Source organism: Pleurodeles waltl, chromosome 5, assembly GCF_031143425.1.
Source record: "Pleurodeles waltl isolate 20211129_DDA chromosome 5, aPleWal1.hap1.20221129, whole genome shotgun sequence".
NCBI classification, from domain to species: Eukaryota; Metazoa; Chordata; class Amphibia; order Caudata; family Salamandridae; genus Pleurodeles; species Pleurodeles waltl.
Window position 1 is genome coordinate 717,317,616 of NC_090444.1, and position 20,996 is coordinate 717,338,611.

Consider the following 20,996-nt stretch of genomic DNA (forward strand, 5'->3'; position numbering starts at 1 on the left):
AGCATTTCCAGAGGCTAGGGGAGGCTACCCCTCCCCAGGCTGTAACACTTATTTCCAAAGGGAGAGGGTGTAACACCCTGCTCTCAGAGGGAATGCTGTGTTCCCCCTTCCTGGGACTCGGCTGCCCAGACACTAGGAGGGCAGAACCCTGTCTGTGAGGTGGCAGCAGCTGTAGCTGCAGTGCAAGCCTCAGAGAGCTGGTTTGGCAGTACTTGGGGTCCATGGTGGAGCCCCCAGGATGCATGGAATTGGCTCCCCAATACCAGATTTGGAATAGGGGGGGAAATTCCATGATCTTAGACATGTTAGATGGCCATATTCGGAGTTACCATTGTGAAGCTACAAATAGGTATTGACCTAAATGTAGCGCACGGGTGTAATGGCGTACCCGCAATCACAAATTCTGGGGAAATGGCCCTGAACTATGTGGGGGGCACCTTTGCTAGTGCAAGGGTGACCTCACACGAAGTAACTTTGCACCTAACCTTAAGCAAGTGAATGTTAGACATATAGGTGGCTTATAAGTTACTTAAGTGCAGTGAAAATGGCTGTGAAATAACATGTGTGTTAGTTCACACAGGCTGCAATGGCAGTCATGTGTAAGTGTTTGTCTGAGCTCCCTATTGGTGGCAAAAGAAATGCTGCCGCCCATATGGATCTCTGTGAACCCCAATGCCCTGGGTACCTAGGTACCATATACTAGGGACTTATAAGGAGGGTCCAGTGTGCCAATTGAAATTGGTAAATGTAGTCACTGGCCTATAGTGACAAATTTAAAAGCAGAGAGAGCATAAGCACTGAGGTTCTGATTAGCAGAGCCTCAGTGACACAGTTAGGCACTGCACAGGAATACACATAAGACCACAAACTATGAGCACTGGGGTCCTGGCTAGCAGTGTCCCAGTGAGACAGGCAAAACACACTGACATATAGGTTTTTATCATTGAGCACTGGGGTCCTGGCTAGCAGGATCCCAGTGACACAGTAAAAACACACTGACACACACTCACAAACCGGCCAAAAGTTGGGGTAACCATGCTAGAAAGAGGCTACTTTCCTACATCCAATAATAGAAACATTGAAATTTCCCACCTTCTCAGAACCGCAACAACCGTCACTATGTGGGGGGGGGGGGAACCAGGGTGCTGATGTTAGGCCAAATGGGGTGCGTGTGAACTGGCAGTGAGTGAAATCTACCTATCCGAAACAATGGGACCTCCTGTGTGAGTGCAGCATCAGTATGTGGATATACGCATCCTGCAAGTAGAGGAATACCATCTTGTCTTCTGCTTCAGTATCTTCAACTTTGCCTCTCACAGGAAAAAGTTCAAAATCCTGTGGTCTATGATAGTATGAAGACTGGTATCCTTCTTAGAACCAGGAAATGTCCTGCTCTGTGCCAAACTCCACAGGTTCTTCCTGCAGCAGGGCTGCTACCTCCTGCTGCTGGGTCCAAGGGTGATTCTTTGACTGAATGGATTAAGAGTGCAGGATCTAGGAGGGATTGCTAGACTGGCAGGGCATACCCTTTTTCTATTATCTGTAAATCCCGCTGGTCTGAAGTTATAGACTTCCAGGACAGATGAATCTAAGATATACATCCCCCAACTAGCCTACGTGCCCCTGTAAGGGAGACTAAAGCCACATTCCAGGTGTTGCAGGGGAGGATGATAACTCCTTTTACCTCTGCCACTGTACTGCCATAGCAGCTGGACTGGCTGCTGCAGCTGCCAAAATAAGAAGTCTTTAGAAAAGCCCTGAAAATTTTAGAATTGTCTTTAGTTCCTGGCCAGGGATTAAAGGCTGAGGGAACAGGCAGTGGCCCTTCCTGTCATTAACCTTTCCATGGACACATCGGCCTTGTCTCCAAACAGATGAAACTTTTCAAACAGTACATCCATGAGGGTTATTAAATCACAAGCCCCCAGATGCTGAGAGGAGAGGGACTACAGAATCAGGAATGAGGAAGCCAGAGGATGAAGCATGACACCTGGCTAGGTGTGTGAGGGCTTATATAAAACCATTGGAAATATGTTAATTCCACTGTGAACATACACACAGGAAGCATATAATGTACTCTAATAATGGATCATTTCTTTAGGGTATATTTGTAACTAATCAGATTTCACTTTTGCCATTTGTACTGTATACTTGAGGCTAGCTGCAAATGCCCAGATAATCCAGTTGATAGGAGCCAAATATGTCTGCTTGATGTTATTGATTACCACAAATCCATGCCAATGGAACCTACAATGTCCAGGCCTGCGCTGATTATTTGGTGTGTGCCATCTTGGTTGTTCAGCACCACTTTAGCAAAGTGGTCTCTAAGGTTTGGAACCACTAAATTTGAAATCTCCCAAAATGCATGTGTTTGTGTGTTGGTGGGCAACGGAGGGCCCTCATTCATTGTCTTTAGGGCCAAGATGTGGGTTGAGAAGACCCATTTGCAGGTTGCCTCCACCTTTTTTGGACACCCTGTCCTGGGAGGCTGTCCTTTCACATTAAGTCATATGTTGAGCAATGGAAAAAGATTCTCTGCTTCAGACAGCTAGGGGAAAGCCCCTCCATTGATAAACATGGACATCATCCAACCAATCTTTTTTTTTTTAGAGCACAAAGGGTATGCCATAATAAATCCAAAACAAGGTAAACAATTCATCGAATTGGAAGAAGGTGCTACAAAAAGGTGGGAGGCGCTGGAACACTATTCCTGTGTAACAAATGTGAATGATAAACTGTAATCTCATTCATATTAATAGAAAGCACATTGTATGTGGTTGATTACTATTATCACAGAACTGGTACGGGGATTCCACCAAATGCTGTTGTTCCTAATCAGATAATAAGTGAGAACTAGCCCAAAACTATTGTTGTTGTTGGTTTAACCCATTTTGGACTATTTGATAGGGTCCTCACCAGGACAACGGTCTTGGACATTGAGGTATCAATACTAAAACAATTCTGATAGCTTATTAAGTCAGGGCATCTGTTAACACAAAAATAGTTTAAAAAATGGACATTGGAGGGAGGAGACCTACCTTTAAACAATATCAAAAAGGATACAGAAAAATATTGGGAAAATTGGTAGGGTCAGGAAAACCATATGCAGATTGCTTTTTTTATTGAGTGCAAACAAGGAAAAGAAAAAAATAACAGTACATAATAGTATTTAAATCAACAGAGCCTAAATAATAATAATTACTTCACATAATCCACATAGGGTGTTCACAAAGAATGATCAAATAAATAACATAATTAACAATCCCTAGTCTGACATCATATAATCTGACAAACTTCCCCTAATACAATATAATTTCAGGGTGGATCTACTGACCTTAGATATTTGAAGTTCTAGTTTGTGTGGTTCCATCACTTCTTTCCACCACTCCACAAATTTTGGCAGGAGCAAAGATTTCCAATTCCTTGCCAAAATAATTCTGGCTATAGCAAGAATGTAAATCTACCAGTTAGTAGCACCCCTGAATCCTGCCCTGCAGAATCTTTTTAAGTGTAAGTATCCCTGCCTTGGGTTTAACTTTAATTATTTGGCATTGGACTGAAGACCATTATCAGTTTTGGACATGTGACAAGCATATGAATATTATCAACTGCTTCAACAGCACAGCGTGGGCAGATAAGTGAACTATTATATCATTTACACAATTTAGAAGGTCTATTGTAAAAATCAAACATTTTGCGATAGATCTGTCCTCTTAGTCTCGTAGGAGTGCCAATTTTACAATAGCGCCTAAGAGTGGTAGAAAGGTCTCGAACCGAAACCCCCTACTTTAAATCAGCAGTCCATTTACCATCCCAGTTGCTCTGATCATTAAGAGAGTACTGGACGATGCAGCCATATTTTTCTGAGATACTACACAGCTGCTTACCAAAGATAAGTTGTGCCATATCAGATTGGAACAACGCAGTATCAGTATTGCTACTCTCACACAGTAAGGCAGACCAAATTTACAGGTATTTTAAAAAGTCGCTAAAATGATTAGTAAATTCTGCCTGCAAATCTATAAATAATTTAACCCCTGAGTCATCAAACAAATAACCTAGCCGCTTAATCCCCAGCCACAACCAAGTGCCAAAATAGGGAGAGGTAAAGCACTCCAGTAGATCTGGATTTTCCAAACAAAGCCATATAGGCGTGGAAATGTGGAATTTTCTTAAACATCCTCATGTTAAACCAGTTTTTTTCAAGCGCTATCTTGGTTTTCAATCTAACTTTTTTGAAGAATTTGCAGCCCTTACATTTATTGCTCCTGCTGTGGGAATATTTTATATTTAAAATAGTTAAAAGCCACTTATCAGGTTAGGATTTGTAAAACATATGGATATGGTTTGCCATACTAGACCAATAATGAAAAGGCCAGTCAGAGAGTGCCCACCCACCCTAAGTTATTGCGAGCGTTAGCATTTTAAACGACCTTCGTTCTTTCTTTTTTGACATATAAATGTAGTAATAATAGAGTCCAACATTTTAAAATATCTAAAGGAAACATACAGGGGAAGTGACCGAAAAAGATACAGGACCTTGGGAAGAATATATCTTTTAATTAAATTAATTGATCAAATAAAAGAAATTGGTAAGTGTATCCATGTGTGGAAACGGCATGCAAAACGGCTTGAATGGTTCTATCAAACCACCCCCAACCTGCCCTGAGGGCCAAAACTACTCTCACCCTTAAAACCTAAACTACTCCGACCCCCCACATACCCTAAAAAAAAAGCTATCCCAACACCCTCACCCTCATAAAATATAGCACCCCGACCCTTCCACCCGCCCTAAACCTAAAAAAACTATCCTACCCGCCACCCCATAAAAGTAAAGTACCCTGACAACCCCACCCACCTTGAGCCCTAAAAAAAACTATCCTGACTCCCCCACCCCTAAAAATAAACTAACCTGACCCTTCACCCACCCTGAGCCCTACGAAAAAAGCATTATCCCGACTCACTCACACCTTAAAGTAAACTACCCTGAATGAGCCCTAAAAAAAAAAAAACTGTCCGATTCCCCCAACCCTAAAAATAAACTACCCCATACCCCCACCCACCCTGAGCCCTAAAAAAAAAACTACCCCCACCACTAAAAACTAAACAACCACGACATGCCCCACCAGCCCTGAGCCCTAAAACCTTGCCCCCAATAAGTAAACTACCCTGAGAAAAGCCCTAAAAAATAAACTAATGATCTATCTTGACCCTCCACACAGCCCCTAAGAAACAAATTACCACGAACTCCCCCACCTAACCTGAACCGTAAAAAAAAATACCCGATCCCCCCCCCTAAAAAACTATAGCTAACGTATCCTGACACCCCCACCCATCCTAAGCCATAAATCCACCCCCACTGCTAAAAATTACACACCAACCTTCCCCCAACCCCACTTACCTCAGCGCGTCCTCTCCCTATCCTTCCTCCACTTCTCTCCTCCGTCCCTTCCTTAAACCTTCCTCCACCCCTTTAAAAATAAACTATCCTACCCCCATCCTAACACAAAAATATACACAAACCCCCCCACTACCGCCCCTAAAAAAAATAAGCCAACCCCCACCCTAAGCCCTTAAAAGGAATACCCAAACCCCCTCACCCATGCCCTTTAAAAGCAAATAGCCCACCGCAGACCCCCACCCACCCCAACCCCTTAATCCACCTCATACCCCTGCCCCATCCCCACTTACCTCACCACATCACTCCCACCTTAGCCCAACCCCCACCGTAATTCCTTAAAAGAAAAGAAAAACACCTCCGCCCCTTAAAAAAAAAAAAACAGCCTGGCCCCAACGCAACACCCATCCACCCCAATCCCTTAATCCCCCCAGCCCCACTTACCTCATTGTGTCACTCCTGCCCCAAGCCTAACCCCCATCCTAATTGCCTAAAAAAATACCCAAACCCCCCACCAATTTAGAAAAAAATAGCCCGCCCCAGGCCTCACCCTACCCCACTCCCTTAATCCACCCCCTAGCCCCGCTTACCTCACCACGTTCTCTCCCGAACAAAGCATGGCTGTTTCTGTGCCTTAACCATGCATATGCGTAGTTCAGCACATGCGTGGTTAAGGCACAGAAAAAGCCATGCATTGTTTAGGCAAGCATGGTTACGCTTGAGTGGGAGACGTCCGTGTTGTTTATAATGCACGGCTGAGGATGTTTCCCGAACATTTTCAGCAGAATGCTGCAACTCCAGGGATGATCAAATATTCAAGATACATCTTCAGGATCTGCCATTTTAGTGAGATTCGGCATCTGACCCCTCGGCACCAAAAGAGTTACACAAAGATCCCTCATTCCACTTGTGACCCTCGAAGAAGAGACAGATTGGAGCCACCAATTGCTGTAGGACAGACTCCTGTAAACCTTGATGTTGATCTTCTCGACATTGAGGCCCTCACTCGCGATGGCAGTTGGACCGCCGCAGACAGGGCAGTCCAACCTCCCTATTATGATCGTTACCTGTCGACAGCCTGGTGGTCTTGGTGGTCGCAATCCGCTAGGGCAGCGCTGCCCTGGGGATTACGAGTCCCCTTTCCGCCAGCCTTTGCATGGTGGCCTCACCGCCATGCAGAAACTGGTGGAAAGGGGGCTGCACTGCCCATGCACTTGGACAGCCCTGTTGCGCTTTTCACTACCCGAATTACAGGCAGTGAAATGCGCAACGGGTGCTTTCGCACCCAATGCACCACAAGATTGCTGCAGACTCAATTATGAGCCGGCGTCAATGTTGTGGTGAGTTTTCCACTGGGCCAACGGGTGGAAAATCTGTTTTAGCCTGCTGACCCAGCAGAAAACTCCTAATGGGGTGGCCAGCATGCTGCCAGCTCTTGCGGTATGCTGGCTGTAGTGGCTACGGCGGTCTTTAAAAAAGACCACCGAAGCAGTAATGAGGGCATGAATGTTTCAACAAAAACCTTCTAGATGATGAATTTCTCAACAACAATTGCCTTGATTTTGAATGTCTGAATAAGGATCATTAGTACCAGTGGCTAGAGGAATAGCCCAAGGGTCTGGAAGGGGAATCAGGCTTGGTCACACCAGGGCAGAAGAGGAGATTTACAGCTCAATTACCCCTCTGGAAGGGGTGAACCATGAAGCAGGGTGCCCTATTTCTACTTTGCTTGCTTTACCATAAGACAAACTTCATCCCTATCCCTGAGATATATATAATGCATCTCTAAGCAGGTCCTGCATTTGGTAATGGAGAGAAAATTCAGGAGACAGATAAAACAATGTGTTCGTCCTTCCAGAACTTCTTACCTCCACATAAAGACCATCCGCTCAAATAAAGTGTGATGGGTAGCATTTCATAGAAGAAGGAAATAGGCAATTGCTGCAAAAAATGCAGAAAGATCAAGCAAACAATACAAGACTTCATATAAAGTCGCAAAGCCCACGAAAACTGAGGTTTTCAGTTAAAAAGAGCCTGACAAAAGCAACAGTGTGCCGGCATCCTTCTGTGGTAAGCTGGTAAAACCAGCAGCCGTCACAGAGCCCGTACTGCATGACAGAAAGACTGCGTGACTTTTGAAGTTTTAAAAGTGCAGTGCCTTAATACCCATTTGTGTGTGGTGTATGTGCCCTGTCTTAGAGGTTATTTTTTCCTAGTTTATGATTTAGATAAAAGAGTAGTACAGTAGTGTTTCAGCAATGTCTATAGAATTTTTGTTTTAGCCAACTGGAACTACTTTTTAAAGCCGAAACAAATGTAGTAGAAAATGTGGCTCTTCTGTGCACCAGAACGAATCATATTAATTTAAAGAGCTTTATAAAATACTTGGATATCAGTAGGTACTGTACTGTAAGGCGATCTAACGCCTGATGTGGTAGCGTGTGCTTGAAACTGAAGAGTGGCTGCCTCAAAAGTTTTGAATGGGAGCTTGCTGATGGGAGTTTATATGACACTTAAAGGAACTTCCATGGGTAAATTCCAGAGCACGGGAATATTGTCTATTCGGCTTTATCAGCTGTATTATACATTAAAAAACGACGCAGGCTGCTGCTTAGCACATGGTGCTTGATGCATTTCATAAATATAATTTTATAGGACTCAAAATAGCGGAGTTCTGTATTTTTGTTTACATATATCCATTAATCCGTTTATTTAGACTTGCAAGTTCTTGCCCACTCTCTTCTAGATTGCTGATGGGGGCCACAGCTGCTTAGTGCGACAGGAGTAGAATACATGTTTCTAGGGCAAACGCGATTTGGCTGCTTTTTAAATTAAAGGAGATGGTGCTTTGTTTCAATTTGAAGTTGACAACATTGGCCTGTGCTGTTAGGAAGTAAAGTGCAAATGCCTTCCTAATTGTGGATTTTAGGAGGTCATCTCAACGGTTTGAGCCTTTAATGTCCAACTCAGTAAAAGAGACAGACAGAGGGAGAGCGAGAGAGAAAGCCTTCAACTTTCTCATAGGCAAAGTTATTACTAGTTGCATACTGCTCGAAAGAGGGGAGTATAGTGAAAATAGTAGGCAGTTCAACTTTGAGTAGTTATGACAGGAGCAACAATAGACAGCTCTGGACAGTGATTTTGTCTGCTTCTTAGCATGGGTTAGAGGCGCTAGGAGAAGTTAGCTTTAGAGAAGAGATATAAAGTAGGCAAGGGTATAGAATAGGATTTGTGATTATACTATAGTTTTTACCTCTCGGAGAATCATCGTTTTGTTACTTATTTCAGCTATACTAAGGAGAAGATTGTGATTCGACAATTTTAAAAATGCCCAGTGTACACTTATACTGTTTTGGATTGTCTGATTGTAATTGTGTAGAATGTATTGCCATCGTAGTTTGATTGTTCGCTGTGGGCAGAGGATACTGTAGGTTATATGGAAGCTTTCACATTACTTGGTATTAGAGCTTTCTGTGCTGTTCTGAAGAATGATATTAAGAATGAGACAGTACAGTGGCATAACCAGTCATTGCTGATCGATTAATGAAATCACTGGAAATAGGGAGACAATCACAAAATTAACTATGATGCATTTGGCATCGGTGGCAGCTACGCAGTATGTCATTAGGTATAAAGTTATCAGCAGTTCAAAATATGATTCTTTCATGATGTTTGTTGCCAAGTGTCCAAGAAGACTGAAATTGACTAAAAGTATGGTACTGCAATAAAAAAACAGAGCAATGAAAGGAAATCTTGAATTAATCTCCGCCACACGCGATTGCACGGGCTGCATTTCACTCTATCTTTTTTCACCCAAGTGTGCCACTTTGCACAGAGGCCTGCCATATACAAACCAGTCGTGGTCCTGCTACAGAAGGAACAGTCTAAGCCAAACTGATAGGCCAAGACTGGGCTAGAATGTGACCCCATATGTGAGTCCTGTGTTCAATATGCCTCAGTACTCAATTAATGCTTCACTGCCATTGATTAGGATGAAATTCGGATCTTAGTTGTGGGGCTGTATTGGAATTTTGGAGAAGGGAACTGGTAGGATGAGATGAATTAATGTGTCTTTGGTGTAAACTATGAGCAATTGCTGTAGTACTCCAGGGCCAAGTTGTATGCAGCGCTGGTCGCAAATGCTGGTCACAATATGCAACTTGTATGGTGTTTTGAAAACCGACCTATGTCCTAATAGGCCAGTTTGCAAAATGCTGATTCCTAGTGTGTCACAATTTGACCTACCTCGTAAATATTATTGAGGTAGGTCATATATACTGCGAGCTACTATGAATCGCAGCCTTCACAGGGCCTGCTCAGGTCAGTAGAGCACCATGTCTGTGACTGCTTTTAAATAATGCATTAATTTTAAATGTGGCATGTTTTTCTTAGAAGAAAACAGGATGCATTAAAAAAAAATTTATATTAATATTTTTTAAGAGTATGCAGTGATCCATGGGACAACTGCCTGCTTATAAAAATTATTTTTGTTCAACATTTACAAAGGAGAAGGGGTGTCCTGGGAACCCCTTTCAGTTTACAAATGCCTTACTACCTTTGAATGGTTGGAAAAGTATTAATGTTTTCCAGTCAAATTTCAATTCCAAACAATAATACATACCAATCTGATTTGGTATTTGGAAAGGACCCCCTAAACACTCCCCTTTCAAATACTGAATCGGTATTTGGTTGCAAACTGAAACTGTAATGCGGTAATCTAGTATCAAATCGTAATTTGGGTTTCATACACAATAATAAAGACGCTTTCTGTGGTCACAAACAGCCCACTTCTTACATCTTTCCCTTATTGTAAGAATGAGTTGTAAGGCGGATGGATGCATAAAAATGCTTTAACACTTCCTGGGTCCTAACTGAACAAAAGAGACCAAACAGGGAAAACGGTCTGTGTTCCTTGCTCACTCTCTTATCTCTAATAAACAAGAACATTCCAAATCACCTAGTTTTTCATTTATGGAGTGCTATTTTTTAAGGCTAAGGAAAAGTAAAATACATAAATAATAAAATAATGACATTTAAACAAGTCATATGGCATCCACTCCGGCAATTCGAAAATTGAACTCCTGTCAAAGCTTCAGTAGAAATAAGAGTTAAAGACACAATGCATTATATAAACATATATATATATATATATTTATATATATATATATATCCCATCTCAAGATAAGTAAGCATGGAGGCTAAAAGCAGTGTGAAAAGAAATGAAGATAAAATAAATAAGCCAGAAAAGAAGAATTCAATGCGGTCTATTCAAATTATCACATGGTTGGAATATATGGAAATCATGGCATTAGTGGGTCTGTGAGTAGGGCAGAATTAAAATACATCTCTATGGGTGGGTATGTATGAATTCACAAGTTTCCTATCTAGAAAGTGCCTCAAGTGGTTTTTATTTTTATTTATTGGAGGTAAATGTTCTGTTAGTTTCATACAGATATGATTGATATCCGACTGGTGTAGGGGTAAACTATCTGTGCTGAAACTGAATAGCTTGTCCTAGCTCCAAGTACCGAAAGGATGACCAACAGCATGGGTCGCCATCCAGTAGCTCGAGAGCTACTGTTAGCTCTCTAGCTCCCTGCAGTAGCTCTTGGATTGGTATCAGCCTAGTAGGTCACAGAGAGAGTCTGGGGATACTGAAGAAGGTAGTGAAGCTCATTTTTCAGACTCTTGCAGCAGCACTCAGCCAAACAAATGGCAGGTCTCCACACTAACAGGTAAAAACTCACTGTGACAGCCTATGGCAGTGGGATGGTCTGCAACACGGTCATCTATCTGTGCTTGCAGTGTAGCAAAGTTGCATAGAGATTGGTCATGTTGCAGGCCTTACTTTATCAGTCACACTGTGTGTAAGAAGGAGCACAATAGTACACCATTTAGTCTAATCTTGTCTGCAGCAATGGCAAACTGGGCCATTGACATGTTTATGACGACTTTGTCTCCTAGCTTGAATTTGTGTAGCAGTGGATGCAGAATAGATTATAATATTTTGTGGAACAACCTTCCCACGACCATTCTGCTGCAGTTGCTAGCGAGTTAATAGTTCTGGATCTTTCATTTAGATGTCTGAACAGTGTTGTATTGTTACTTATGTCTCGTCCTTGGGTAAATCCGGTTCGTGCAGGGTATATAATTGTATGCATTAACCTTCCACAGCCTATTCAATGGAACCGTTGTGTAAAATGTATAATCTAAATTAAAGAGTGGAATAGGCATGTCGTTTTTCGTTGAAGTAGATAACTTTATCTCCTTGCAGGACTACAATCATCCACCCTGCCACTTTACACACAACCCCACCAATCTCAGCAACGTGTTTAGTTAGATATGGTAGGAAGCTTAAAATTGTTTTCACGCATTCTTTATGAAACAGTGCCTTACTGATCACACAATTCTAAAGCTAGTTAACACAGGGAGTTATATTTAAACACAGAATGCCTTAGTCCTATATGGCATCTAAAATACACAGTGTCACACACATATAATATTAAAAAGACTATAATATATTTGCAAGGATAACTCACGGACATTATTAAAAAGTAATCCAGAGGGATAAGTCCCAAAAGATCCAGAGTAAACCATGTCTTCAGGTACTTTAATTTTACTTCTTTAGAATCCAAGGTCTAGAAGAAAAAACACACATATAGACAGAATCAAACCAATTTGCATAGTTAGGGGAAGATCAGTATAGATCACATACATTCACCAATTTAAAACTGAACCTGTATTCTGAATAAACAACTTTACACCTATCTTTTGAAAGCTGCAAAACGATTTCCTGAAGGATATCTAATCAACTCTTAGTTCGGAGATCTTGCCATCATGTGTGCAAATGTTTACACACAGCCCTAGATCCATTACGTTAACACCGATTCAGAGGCTCCACAACGCTTTTTATTAAAGGGAACAGCCTCTTTGAACTTCACAGAATCAAGGTTAAGTTTGGGAATCAATATTTGTAATGGTACAGCCTAATACTAGATTTACAGGAATCGCCATGAATTGGACTTAGGGCCTTATTTAGAGGTTGACTGTAATAGGATATATGCTTATAATCAGCCTCTAAATAACAGCTGTCTTGCATCCCTCCTTTCATTCAATTGTCAGGTGATGGCGTTACTCCAAAGGCTGAGCCACCCCTGCCTCTACCATTGAAAACATCCTTCAGAAGCCTATTTTGAGCAGATCTTCCAATGCCATGTACGCACTGTTGTTTATTTTTTAAGCACATAAAGGGCATCCTAAGCAAAAAAATTACACTGGGAAGAAATTCCTTTTCAGGGAAACTAATTAATATGTTTCAAAATCAATCCTAAACTTTGGGGGTTTGCCTTTGGAAACCATAAGAAAAGCAAACTAGTCCACTATTCCATTTTATGCCAGCCAGAACGGATCGATTTCACAGATGTCAATCCTGCTTTTCGCTGGAAGCAGTTTCTGTTGAATATTGGCTACTCCATCAGCGGTTAACATTACAACTGGTGGTGCAGGCTGGCGCACAGGCGGCGGTACTTCCACTGCCCCAGTCACTTAGTGGCTGAGTCACTGGCTCAACATAAGCCATTGATACTTCTCCTACTTCCATCACTGAGGTATCAACAATCCGAACCGATTACACAACAACACTCATCAAGTGATCTCAGCGGGTAACCAAGTTTAAGACAAACATGTTTTTGGAAAGTGCCTTGCCAAAGACAAACTTCGAACAATAAGATGCATTCAAATATTAATGACAGCATTCTTTTTCGTTTTTTGGGGCAGTTTACAAAGCATGAAATATGCCCCAGATGGTGCTGTACAAAGTTCTCAGAAGAGTCGGAATTCAGAATACATAGATCCAATGTTTCAGATATACAGAAAATATACCTGAAATTAAATAATATAATGGAACTTAAGGAGAAATTAACATTTTACAATCTTGAATGAAAATAACACAAGTTCCTACAGAGATAAGAAGATTCTGATGACCCATTCCATCCAAGGCACTATTTGTATATGACAATCTTGCATCTTTGGTGTTAATGGGCTCAAAAGTGATGAGCACGGTGAAAAGGAGAGCACATTTTTCAATAGTCATCATTTTACAGGAGAATAGCAGGAGAAGTTTTCCTGTCAATGAGTAAAAGATGAGAACAGCAGCATGTTTATATATCATAAGAGAGAAGAAGGTGGGGAGTAAAGGCATTCCATTGGGGTCAGAGCACAGCAAGTAAGCCCGGGATTGGAGATGTCAACAATATCTTCAAGGTCTACAAATTAAGGCTACACCACATTGGGAAAAGTAAAATGTAGATGATGCAGGCCAAAAGTCCTTGCAAACTCAACTGTATGAGTTCAAATAGATACCATCTGTGTTCTGTCTGGCACTCAAAACCTGTGTTCAAATAGATCTCCTGAGACATCTAAGATGATGTGTGGAACTCACGATGGTCATTATAAGGAAAACATATTTGCCTGTAATCCTAGTTCCTACATTATGGAAATCAATTCTGAAATTATAAATGACGAATATCTTTCACCTTTTTTTAAACCAGAAAGTTGTCTTTCACAAAAATGGCTTTATTTTACAGACCTACTGAAAAGCAACATCAAATGGTTTACCAGTAGATTCTTTTGTGTTAACGGAAAACCAATTAGGATTAACAATTATGTATTATTGAAGAAGAGAAATAAAACCTTTTCTCATTATCTTCTTTAAAAGAAATATGACATGTCCTAAATGGGCGTACATTGGCGCCATCAGCTCTACGTCTCCATAATGTGCAGCAGTGGTATATGAATATGAGTCATTTTGACAATTTAGCATTTTGTTTTCTGTCAACCTTTTGCTATTCCATTGATTTCATTAGAGGGAGGAGTTTTGAAAGAGGGGACTTTTTCTGTCTTCAATCATGATTTCCATAATGGAGGACTAGGAGTACAGTAAGTAACATTTCCTTTTCCAATACGGGCTTTCAATGAAAGTGAAATACTGAAAAGATTTGAGGGATTATCCCTGAAGAACAGCTGAGAGAGGCATTAAAAACAGGATGATAGTAAATAAACAAGTATCGATTAGATGAAAAGAAATAGTTACTTTCAGTAACAATCTTTCTGTGGAATAGGTTATCTACCTTCAAGTTCCTCATCTCATGGATACCCTCCAGGTGCCAGACTAGGTCAGAAAGATCTGGAACATCACCCTCACGTCAACTGGTGAAGCCATGGGTTCAACCCAACTCCAACACGTTCTAGATATGCTGTCACACAGCCATCAATGGTGCCATCCAGTGCTTTGGTGCCAGTTCTCGACATTTTTTCCTCCTCCTCCTAGGACAACCTGGATCAAATCACAGATATAGAGTACACAAAAGCAAGCTGTACCTCCCTGGCAATACACTGACCACTCCTCAGTCTGGGGACGGTGAGCATGTTGGTGATGAATCTGCCTGTAGATGTAGTCTCTGATTTAAAAATTGATCAGTCTATGGTAAAAGGACCCTGAGGGCTTGATTTACAGTTTGCATCCCTTAAAAGCCGTCTGGAGGACTGTTGATTTGATTTCCAGTATGCTGGGTTGATAGACGAAAGTCAATGTAGGTAGGTGAAAGTTTTTTTTGAGCTTTTTAAAATGCACAATGTGACGTATTTGGGTATTTTATTTAACAGTGGTCGGTTAATTAAAACAATTACACAAACAATAGGCACAATTAATAAAATGATAAGATGCTAAAAAGGCCACATTTTAAGTATACAAAAGCTTAATTAAAAATTATTACGAATTTGGTTGCTAAATGATAGTGCGCCCATGTCATAAGCTCTCCATCTCTGAAAGCTGACTCCCAATTTTATCTAAAAATGTCACCAGCCTGCAACTAAGCTGTACATCGTTCCCTTTAAATCATTACAATATAATCACCAGCCCTCTTTGAAGCCACGCTGGCCTTAAGAACGTTCTGCGGGCCACAATAGTACTTTTACAGAGGCATATCTGAAGGATCAGTGTTTTCAGGTCCATCCTGCAGAGCAGACAGACACCCGTCATATTGCTTTGAGTCCACCTGGGGAGGTGGGCGTACGTTGGAAGACTGCCCATATGATATTTTATAATGGCTGTTTTGATCAGTGGATTGACTGCTATTCTCAGGTAAGACTGCGGGACAAGTCTGTCGTATGATGACAAGATGAGCCAGGCATGGCTTTGTTTTGATAGCGTTTCTTTTCCCATTAGCTGTGAAAAGAATTGGACGCTTTCTTTCGTCACTCGCTTGATGAGCTGATATGAGCTGAGTTGGACTAGTTGGCCTGCCAGACTCAGTTCCGCTAGGGAGGACTCAAAATAAAGTTGGGAAGGAGAATTGGATTGCGCCAAGATTTCAGCACAGAGGAGAAATCTTAGAGTACCTTGTATTGCTGTCTTGAGTTTGTAGCACAAGTTAATAAATATCCCGTCCCGCGTAAGAGACTGTCTGACCAGGGCAAATTCAAGGCGAACCTGGGCCAGAGAAGAAGTATTTGGCAGATTCAACAGCCCCTTGAAGAGCTTGATAATCATTTTGTCCAGCAGCCCCCCACCGCTACCCCTCAATGCTTCACTGCTGTACATTATTGTGGGGATTAGTTTGGCTTAAATGACCTTCAGCAGGGGAAGGTATGTTAAACAGCCATTGGCACTTTTAACATGTTTAAATGCAAACGTAATGGAATTGGATTTCCGACTGAGACTTTCCAATTGGGGCTTAAAAGAGCTGTTATAGTCAATAAGGACACCTAGGTATTGCATTCGCGCACAGATTCAATTTTGCTGTTGCCCAGGTACCACTGGTGCCTCGCCCATGCTGTCAATCTAAAGGACATGGTTTTTGATTTCCCCAAATTAATGAGAAGTGCGTTTTCTTTTGAGAATTCAGATGTTGCATTAAGCAGCCTCTGCAGTCCTACTCTGTTATGGCTGAAAAGAATGAGAACATCAGCATACATCAAACATGCCATAGCAGTTTTCCCTAATCTTGGTGGCTGAGAGTCCACTTTATCCAGCCTTGTTGGTAAATCAGCCAGAAAGAAGTTGAAAAGAAGAGATGCAAGCATGCATCCCTGACGCAGACCCTGTGAGGTTAGAATTTCTCTGGAGAGGTGCGTGCCGTCACCTAATATGACCCTCACCCAAGTATTTGTGTGGAGAAGGGTAATGTGAATGTGAAGTAGCAAGTACTGTAAATCTACCTTTATGACCTCCAAGTCATTTCTAACTGCACGTTGGCGAATCTTGTTGTCTGGACATGTCTCATACTACACATATGAAATACTCACCTAATGAACAAGTTACTTACCTTCGGTAACGCTTTTTCTGGTGGATACACTAGCTACCTATGGATTCCTCACCTTATGAATTCGATCCTTGAGCCAGCATCCGACGGAAAGTCTTCTTCCTAGCTGTCTACGTCGAGGAGGACGTCATAATGGCACGGCTCCACGTGACTCCATCTGACGTCAACGTGCCAATAAGAGGTCCTCGTCTGTGTACTGATGTCAGTTTCACCTCATTTTTTTCGTGCACTTAAGGCTAACAGGTGTAAACCGACTATGAAAATTGATATATATATAAACATATACGAACACAAAAATCTTGCCCATTGAATCCATATATTTACATTATCACTTTGAATACATGAATATACAAAAATACATAGATATATATATATATATATAAATATATAAACATAAGAAGAAATATTAAACCAAAAACTGCAAGATAACTGTGTAATCAGGCAGGCAACGGGGAGGCGGGAGGGACCGTGAGGAATCCACAAGTAGCTAGTGTATCCACCAGAAAAAGCGTTACCGAAGGTAAGTAACTTGTTCTTCTGATGGATACAACTACCTGTGGATTCCTCACCTTATAAATAGAGTCCCAAGCAGTACCGCACTCGGTGGTGGGTGCCCGCCTGATTACACTAAGAAATCTTGCAATACCGAGCGAGCAAAATGACCGTCCCTCCTCATCTCAGAGTCTAAACAGTAATGTTTCACGAAAGTATGGAGGGACGCCCAAGTTGCCGCTTTACATATATCTATTAAAGGAACTCCCCTCGCCAGAGCCGAGGATGCAGATTTAGCTCTAGTAGAGTGGGCCCTGATACCTTCAGGAGGGACCTTTTTTGCCAAAGAGTAACAGATCTTGATACACAAGATGACCCACCTGGAGAGTGTCCTTTTCTGAACCGCTCTGCCCTTTTGCTGTCCAGCATATCCAACAAACAGTTGCTCATCTAAACGAAAGTCCTTAGTCCTTTCGAGGTAAAAACTCAGGGCCCTCTTAGGATCCAACCTATGGAGTCTCTCTTCTTCTTTAGATGGGTGGGGAGGAAGGTAAAACGCAGGAAGAGTGATATTTTGCCCTATATGAAAAGGGGTGACAACTTTCGTCAGAAAAGCAGCCCTGGTTTTTAGAACCACTTTATCAGGGAAAAACATGGTAAAAGGAGGCTTAACGGAAAGTGCCTGAAGCTCTCCAATCCTCCTGGCAGAAGTAATTGCGATTAAGAAAACAGTCTTGAATGCTAAATATCTCAATGGACATGAATGCATGGGCTCAAAAGGCGAACCCATTAAGAATGTAAAAACAAGATCTAAGTCTCACTGAGGCATGTGAAAAGGAGTAGGAGGAAAGCTATTCACCAAACCCTTAAGGAACCTATGTACAATCGGAGACTTGAATAAAGGTGGCTGGTCCGGAAGGTAAAGAAACGCCGACAGAGCTGCCAAATAACCCTTAACTGTAGCTATAGCGCAGCCTTTCTTCGCCAAACTAATAACAAACAAAAGTACATCTGAAAGATGGGCCTTTAAAGGATCTTTTTGGTTCTCTCCACACCACAGCACAAATTTTGCCCACCTTCCGGCATAAATAGATTTAGTGGAGTGTCGCCTGGACGAAAGTATTACATCCACTACATCCGGTGGGAGAGAAAAGGAACTCAGGTTGCCCCGTTCTATCTCCAGGCATGAAGGTGCAGGCTCTGGAGGTGGGGGTGTAAAACCTGCCCCTGCGATTCAGAGAGGAGATCTGCCCTGAGCAGGAGACGGAGCGGAGGGCACTGAGAGAGTTGAAGTAGGTCTGTTTACCATACCCTTCTCGGCCAGTCCGGTGCCACCAATATGACTTGGGCCCGGTCTTGACGAACCTTCCTCAAAACCCGAGGAATCAAGGGTATGGGGGGAAACGCGTAAAGCAACTGGCCGCTCCAGGACATCTGAAACGCGTCCCCTAACGCCCCTTGCATCGGATACTGGAGGCTGCCGAATAACGGGCAATGCGCGTTCTCCAGAGTGGCAAATAAATCCACCTGAGGAGTACCCCACATCTCGAAGATGCGGAGGACTAAATCCGGATGGAGACGCCACTCGTGATCTAATGAGAAGTGACGACTGAGAACGTCCGCACGTACATTCAACACTCCGGCCAAATGATTTGCCATCAAGCAAATCTGATGGTCCTGAGCCCAGGACCAGAGTTGGAGGGCTTCTCGGCAAAGAAGATACGACCCCACTCCTCCCTGCTTGTTTATATACCACATCACGGTAGTGTTGTCCGTCAGGAACTGAACTGACTGACGCGAAGGGAAGGGAGGAAGGCCTTGAGCGCCAAACGTACCGCCTGCAATTCCAACAGATTGATATGCAACATCTGTTCCGCTGGAGACCAACGACCCTTGATCTCCAGGTCCCCCAGATGAGCTCCCCACCCTAGAGTGGAAGCATCCGAAATCACTGTGGCCACTGGAGGAGGCAGTGAAAACGGTTTTCCTTGGGAAAGGTTGCCGTCCTCTGCCCACCAAAAAAGATCCGCTACAGTGTCCCTGGAAATCTTTATTGAATCCCTGAGATCACCCTTGTGCTGGAACCACTGTCTCCGGAGGCACCACTGAAGAGCCCTCATATGCCAGTGAGCATGAGTGACCAACAGAATGCAAGAAGCAAACAGACCTAGCAGGCGTAAGACCTTGAGGACTGGAACTGCCGCTCCACTTTGAAACAAAGGAATCAGCGCCTGAATGTCCTGTACCTGCTGAGGCGGGGGGTAGGCCCGAAACTTTGTCGTGTCCAGTACTGCCCCTATGAACAGGAGGCGTTGAGAGGGCTCCAGGTGAGATTTGGGTACGTTCACCGAAAAACCCAGATCGAACAACAACCGCGTTGTCATTCGCAGATGAGACAACACAATCTCTGGAGACTTGGCTTTGATCAACCAATCGTCCAGGTAGGGAAAAACCGATACCCCCCTTTTTCTGAGATGTGCTGCAACAACTGCCATCACCTTTGTGAAGACCCGGGGTGCTGAAGTAAGTCCAAACGGAAGGACCGCAAACTGGTAATGTTGTGATCCGACCACAAAACGGAGATACTTCCTGTGCGACTTGATTATGGGAACATGAAAGTACGCGTCCTGCAAGTCGACAGACACCATCCAGTCTCCTTTGTTCAACGCCAATAGCACTTGCGCTAGGGTCAGCATTTTGAATTTTTCCTGCTTGAGGAACAAATTCAAAATCCTCAAGTCTAGGATCGGCCGCAACCGACCGTCCACTTTGGGCATCAGGAAATATCTTGAATAACACCCCTGACCCCTTTCCTGCAACGGTACCAACTCTATAGCACCCTTTACCAACATGGTTATAACCTCCTGTTGCAACAACAGAAGGTGGTCTTCTGAACAAAAGGAGGGACGGAGAGGGAAGGGAGGAGGAAATTCCTGGAAGGGGAGAGCATAGCCCTTTTCCACAATTCCTAGCACCCATGAGTCTGTTGTAATTGACCTCCCTTTCGGTAGAAAAAGACTCAGGTAATAAGCTGCCTTCCTCACCACAGCATGGAAGGAGGCGGCCTCCTCAGTAAACTCCCCCGGAGAAGCAATGTCCCACTCCGGGGAAGTATCCAAACCACTTGCAGTGGCAAGCCCCTGGAAGTAATCAGAAGGCTCTATCTCACCTTCCTCAAGCCTTCTGTATTCCTCTTCCTCCAGAAGCCTCAACGCCTTCCTTCGAGATCTAAGATGAGTTTCCAGAGCCGGCGTCGACAAGGACTCCATCGACGCCGACGATCTCAGACCCCGAACCGGTTCAGGAAGGCTCCTAGATTCAACCGGCGTCGGAGCCGGCGCCGGCCCGAAGTCGGCAGATGACCTCCTCGAAGCCGAATGAACAGAAGGAGATGGAGCCAGTCTGGATGAGGCCATCAATGACGCCGGATGGCGTGGAGACGGAGTCGGATGAGAAGCCGACGGATCCACGGTCCCAGGCGAAGGACTCCTGCCAGGGGAAACCCCCGGCGCCGGACCAACAGGCTCTGTAGGGCAGAAGGGCGTGAATGGAGCAGCCCTGTATGACGCCGGCGAGCCCAAATTGAATGCCAATGGCCCCGTGGGACCCGCCGGTGCACCAGCAGGGGCCATGGGTTGAAAAACAGCATACATCGCATTAAAAAATGCGGCCGGATCCGTCCCTGGAGTCGGGAACGCCGGGTACTGCTGTGCAGATATCTGGTGAACATCAGGATTCCTCGGCGCCGGTGAAAAGTGAGGACTACCTTGAGTGACCTCATAGAC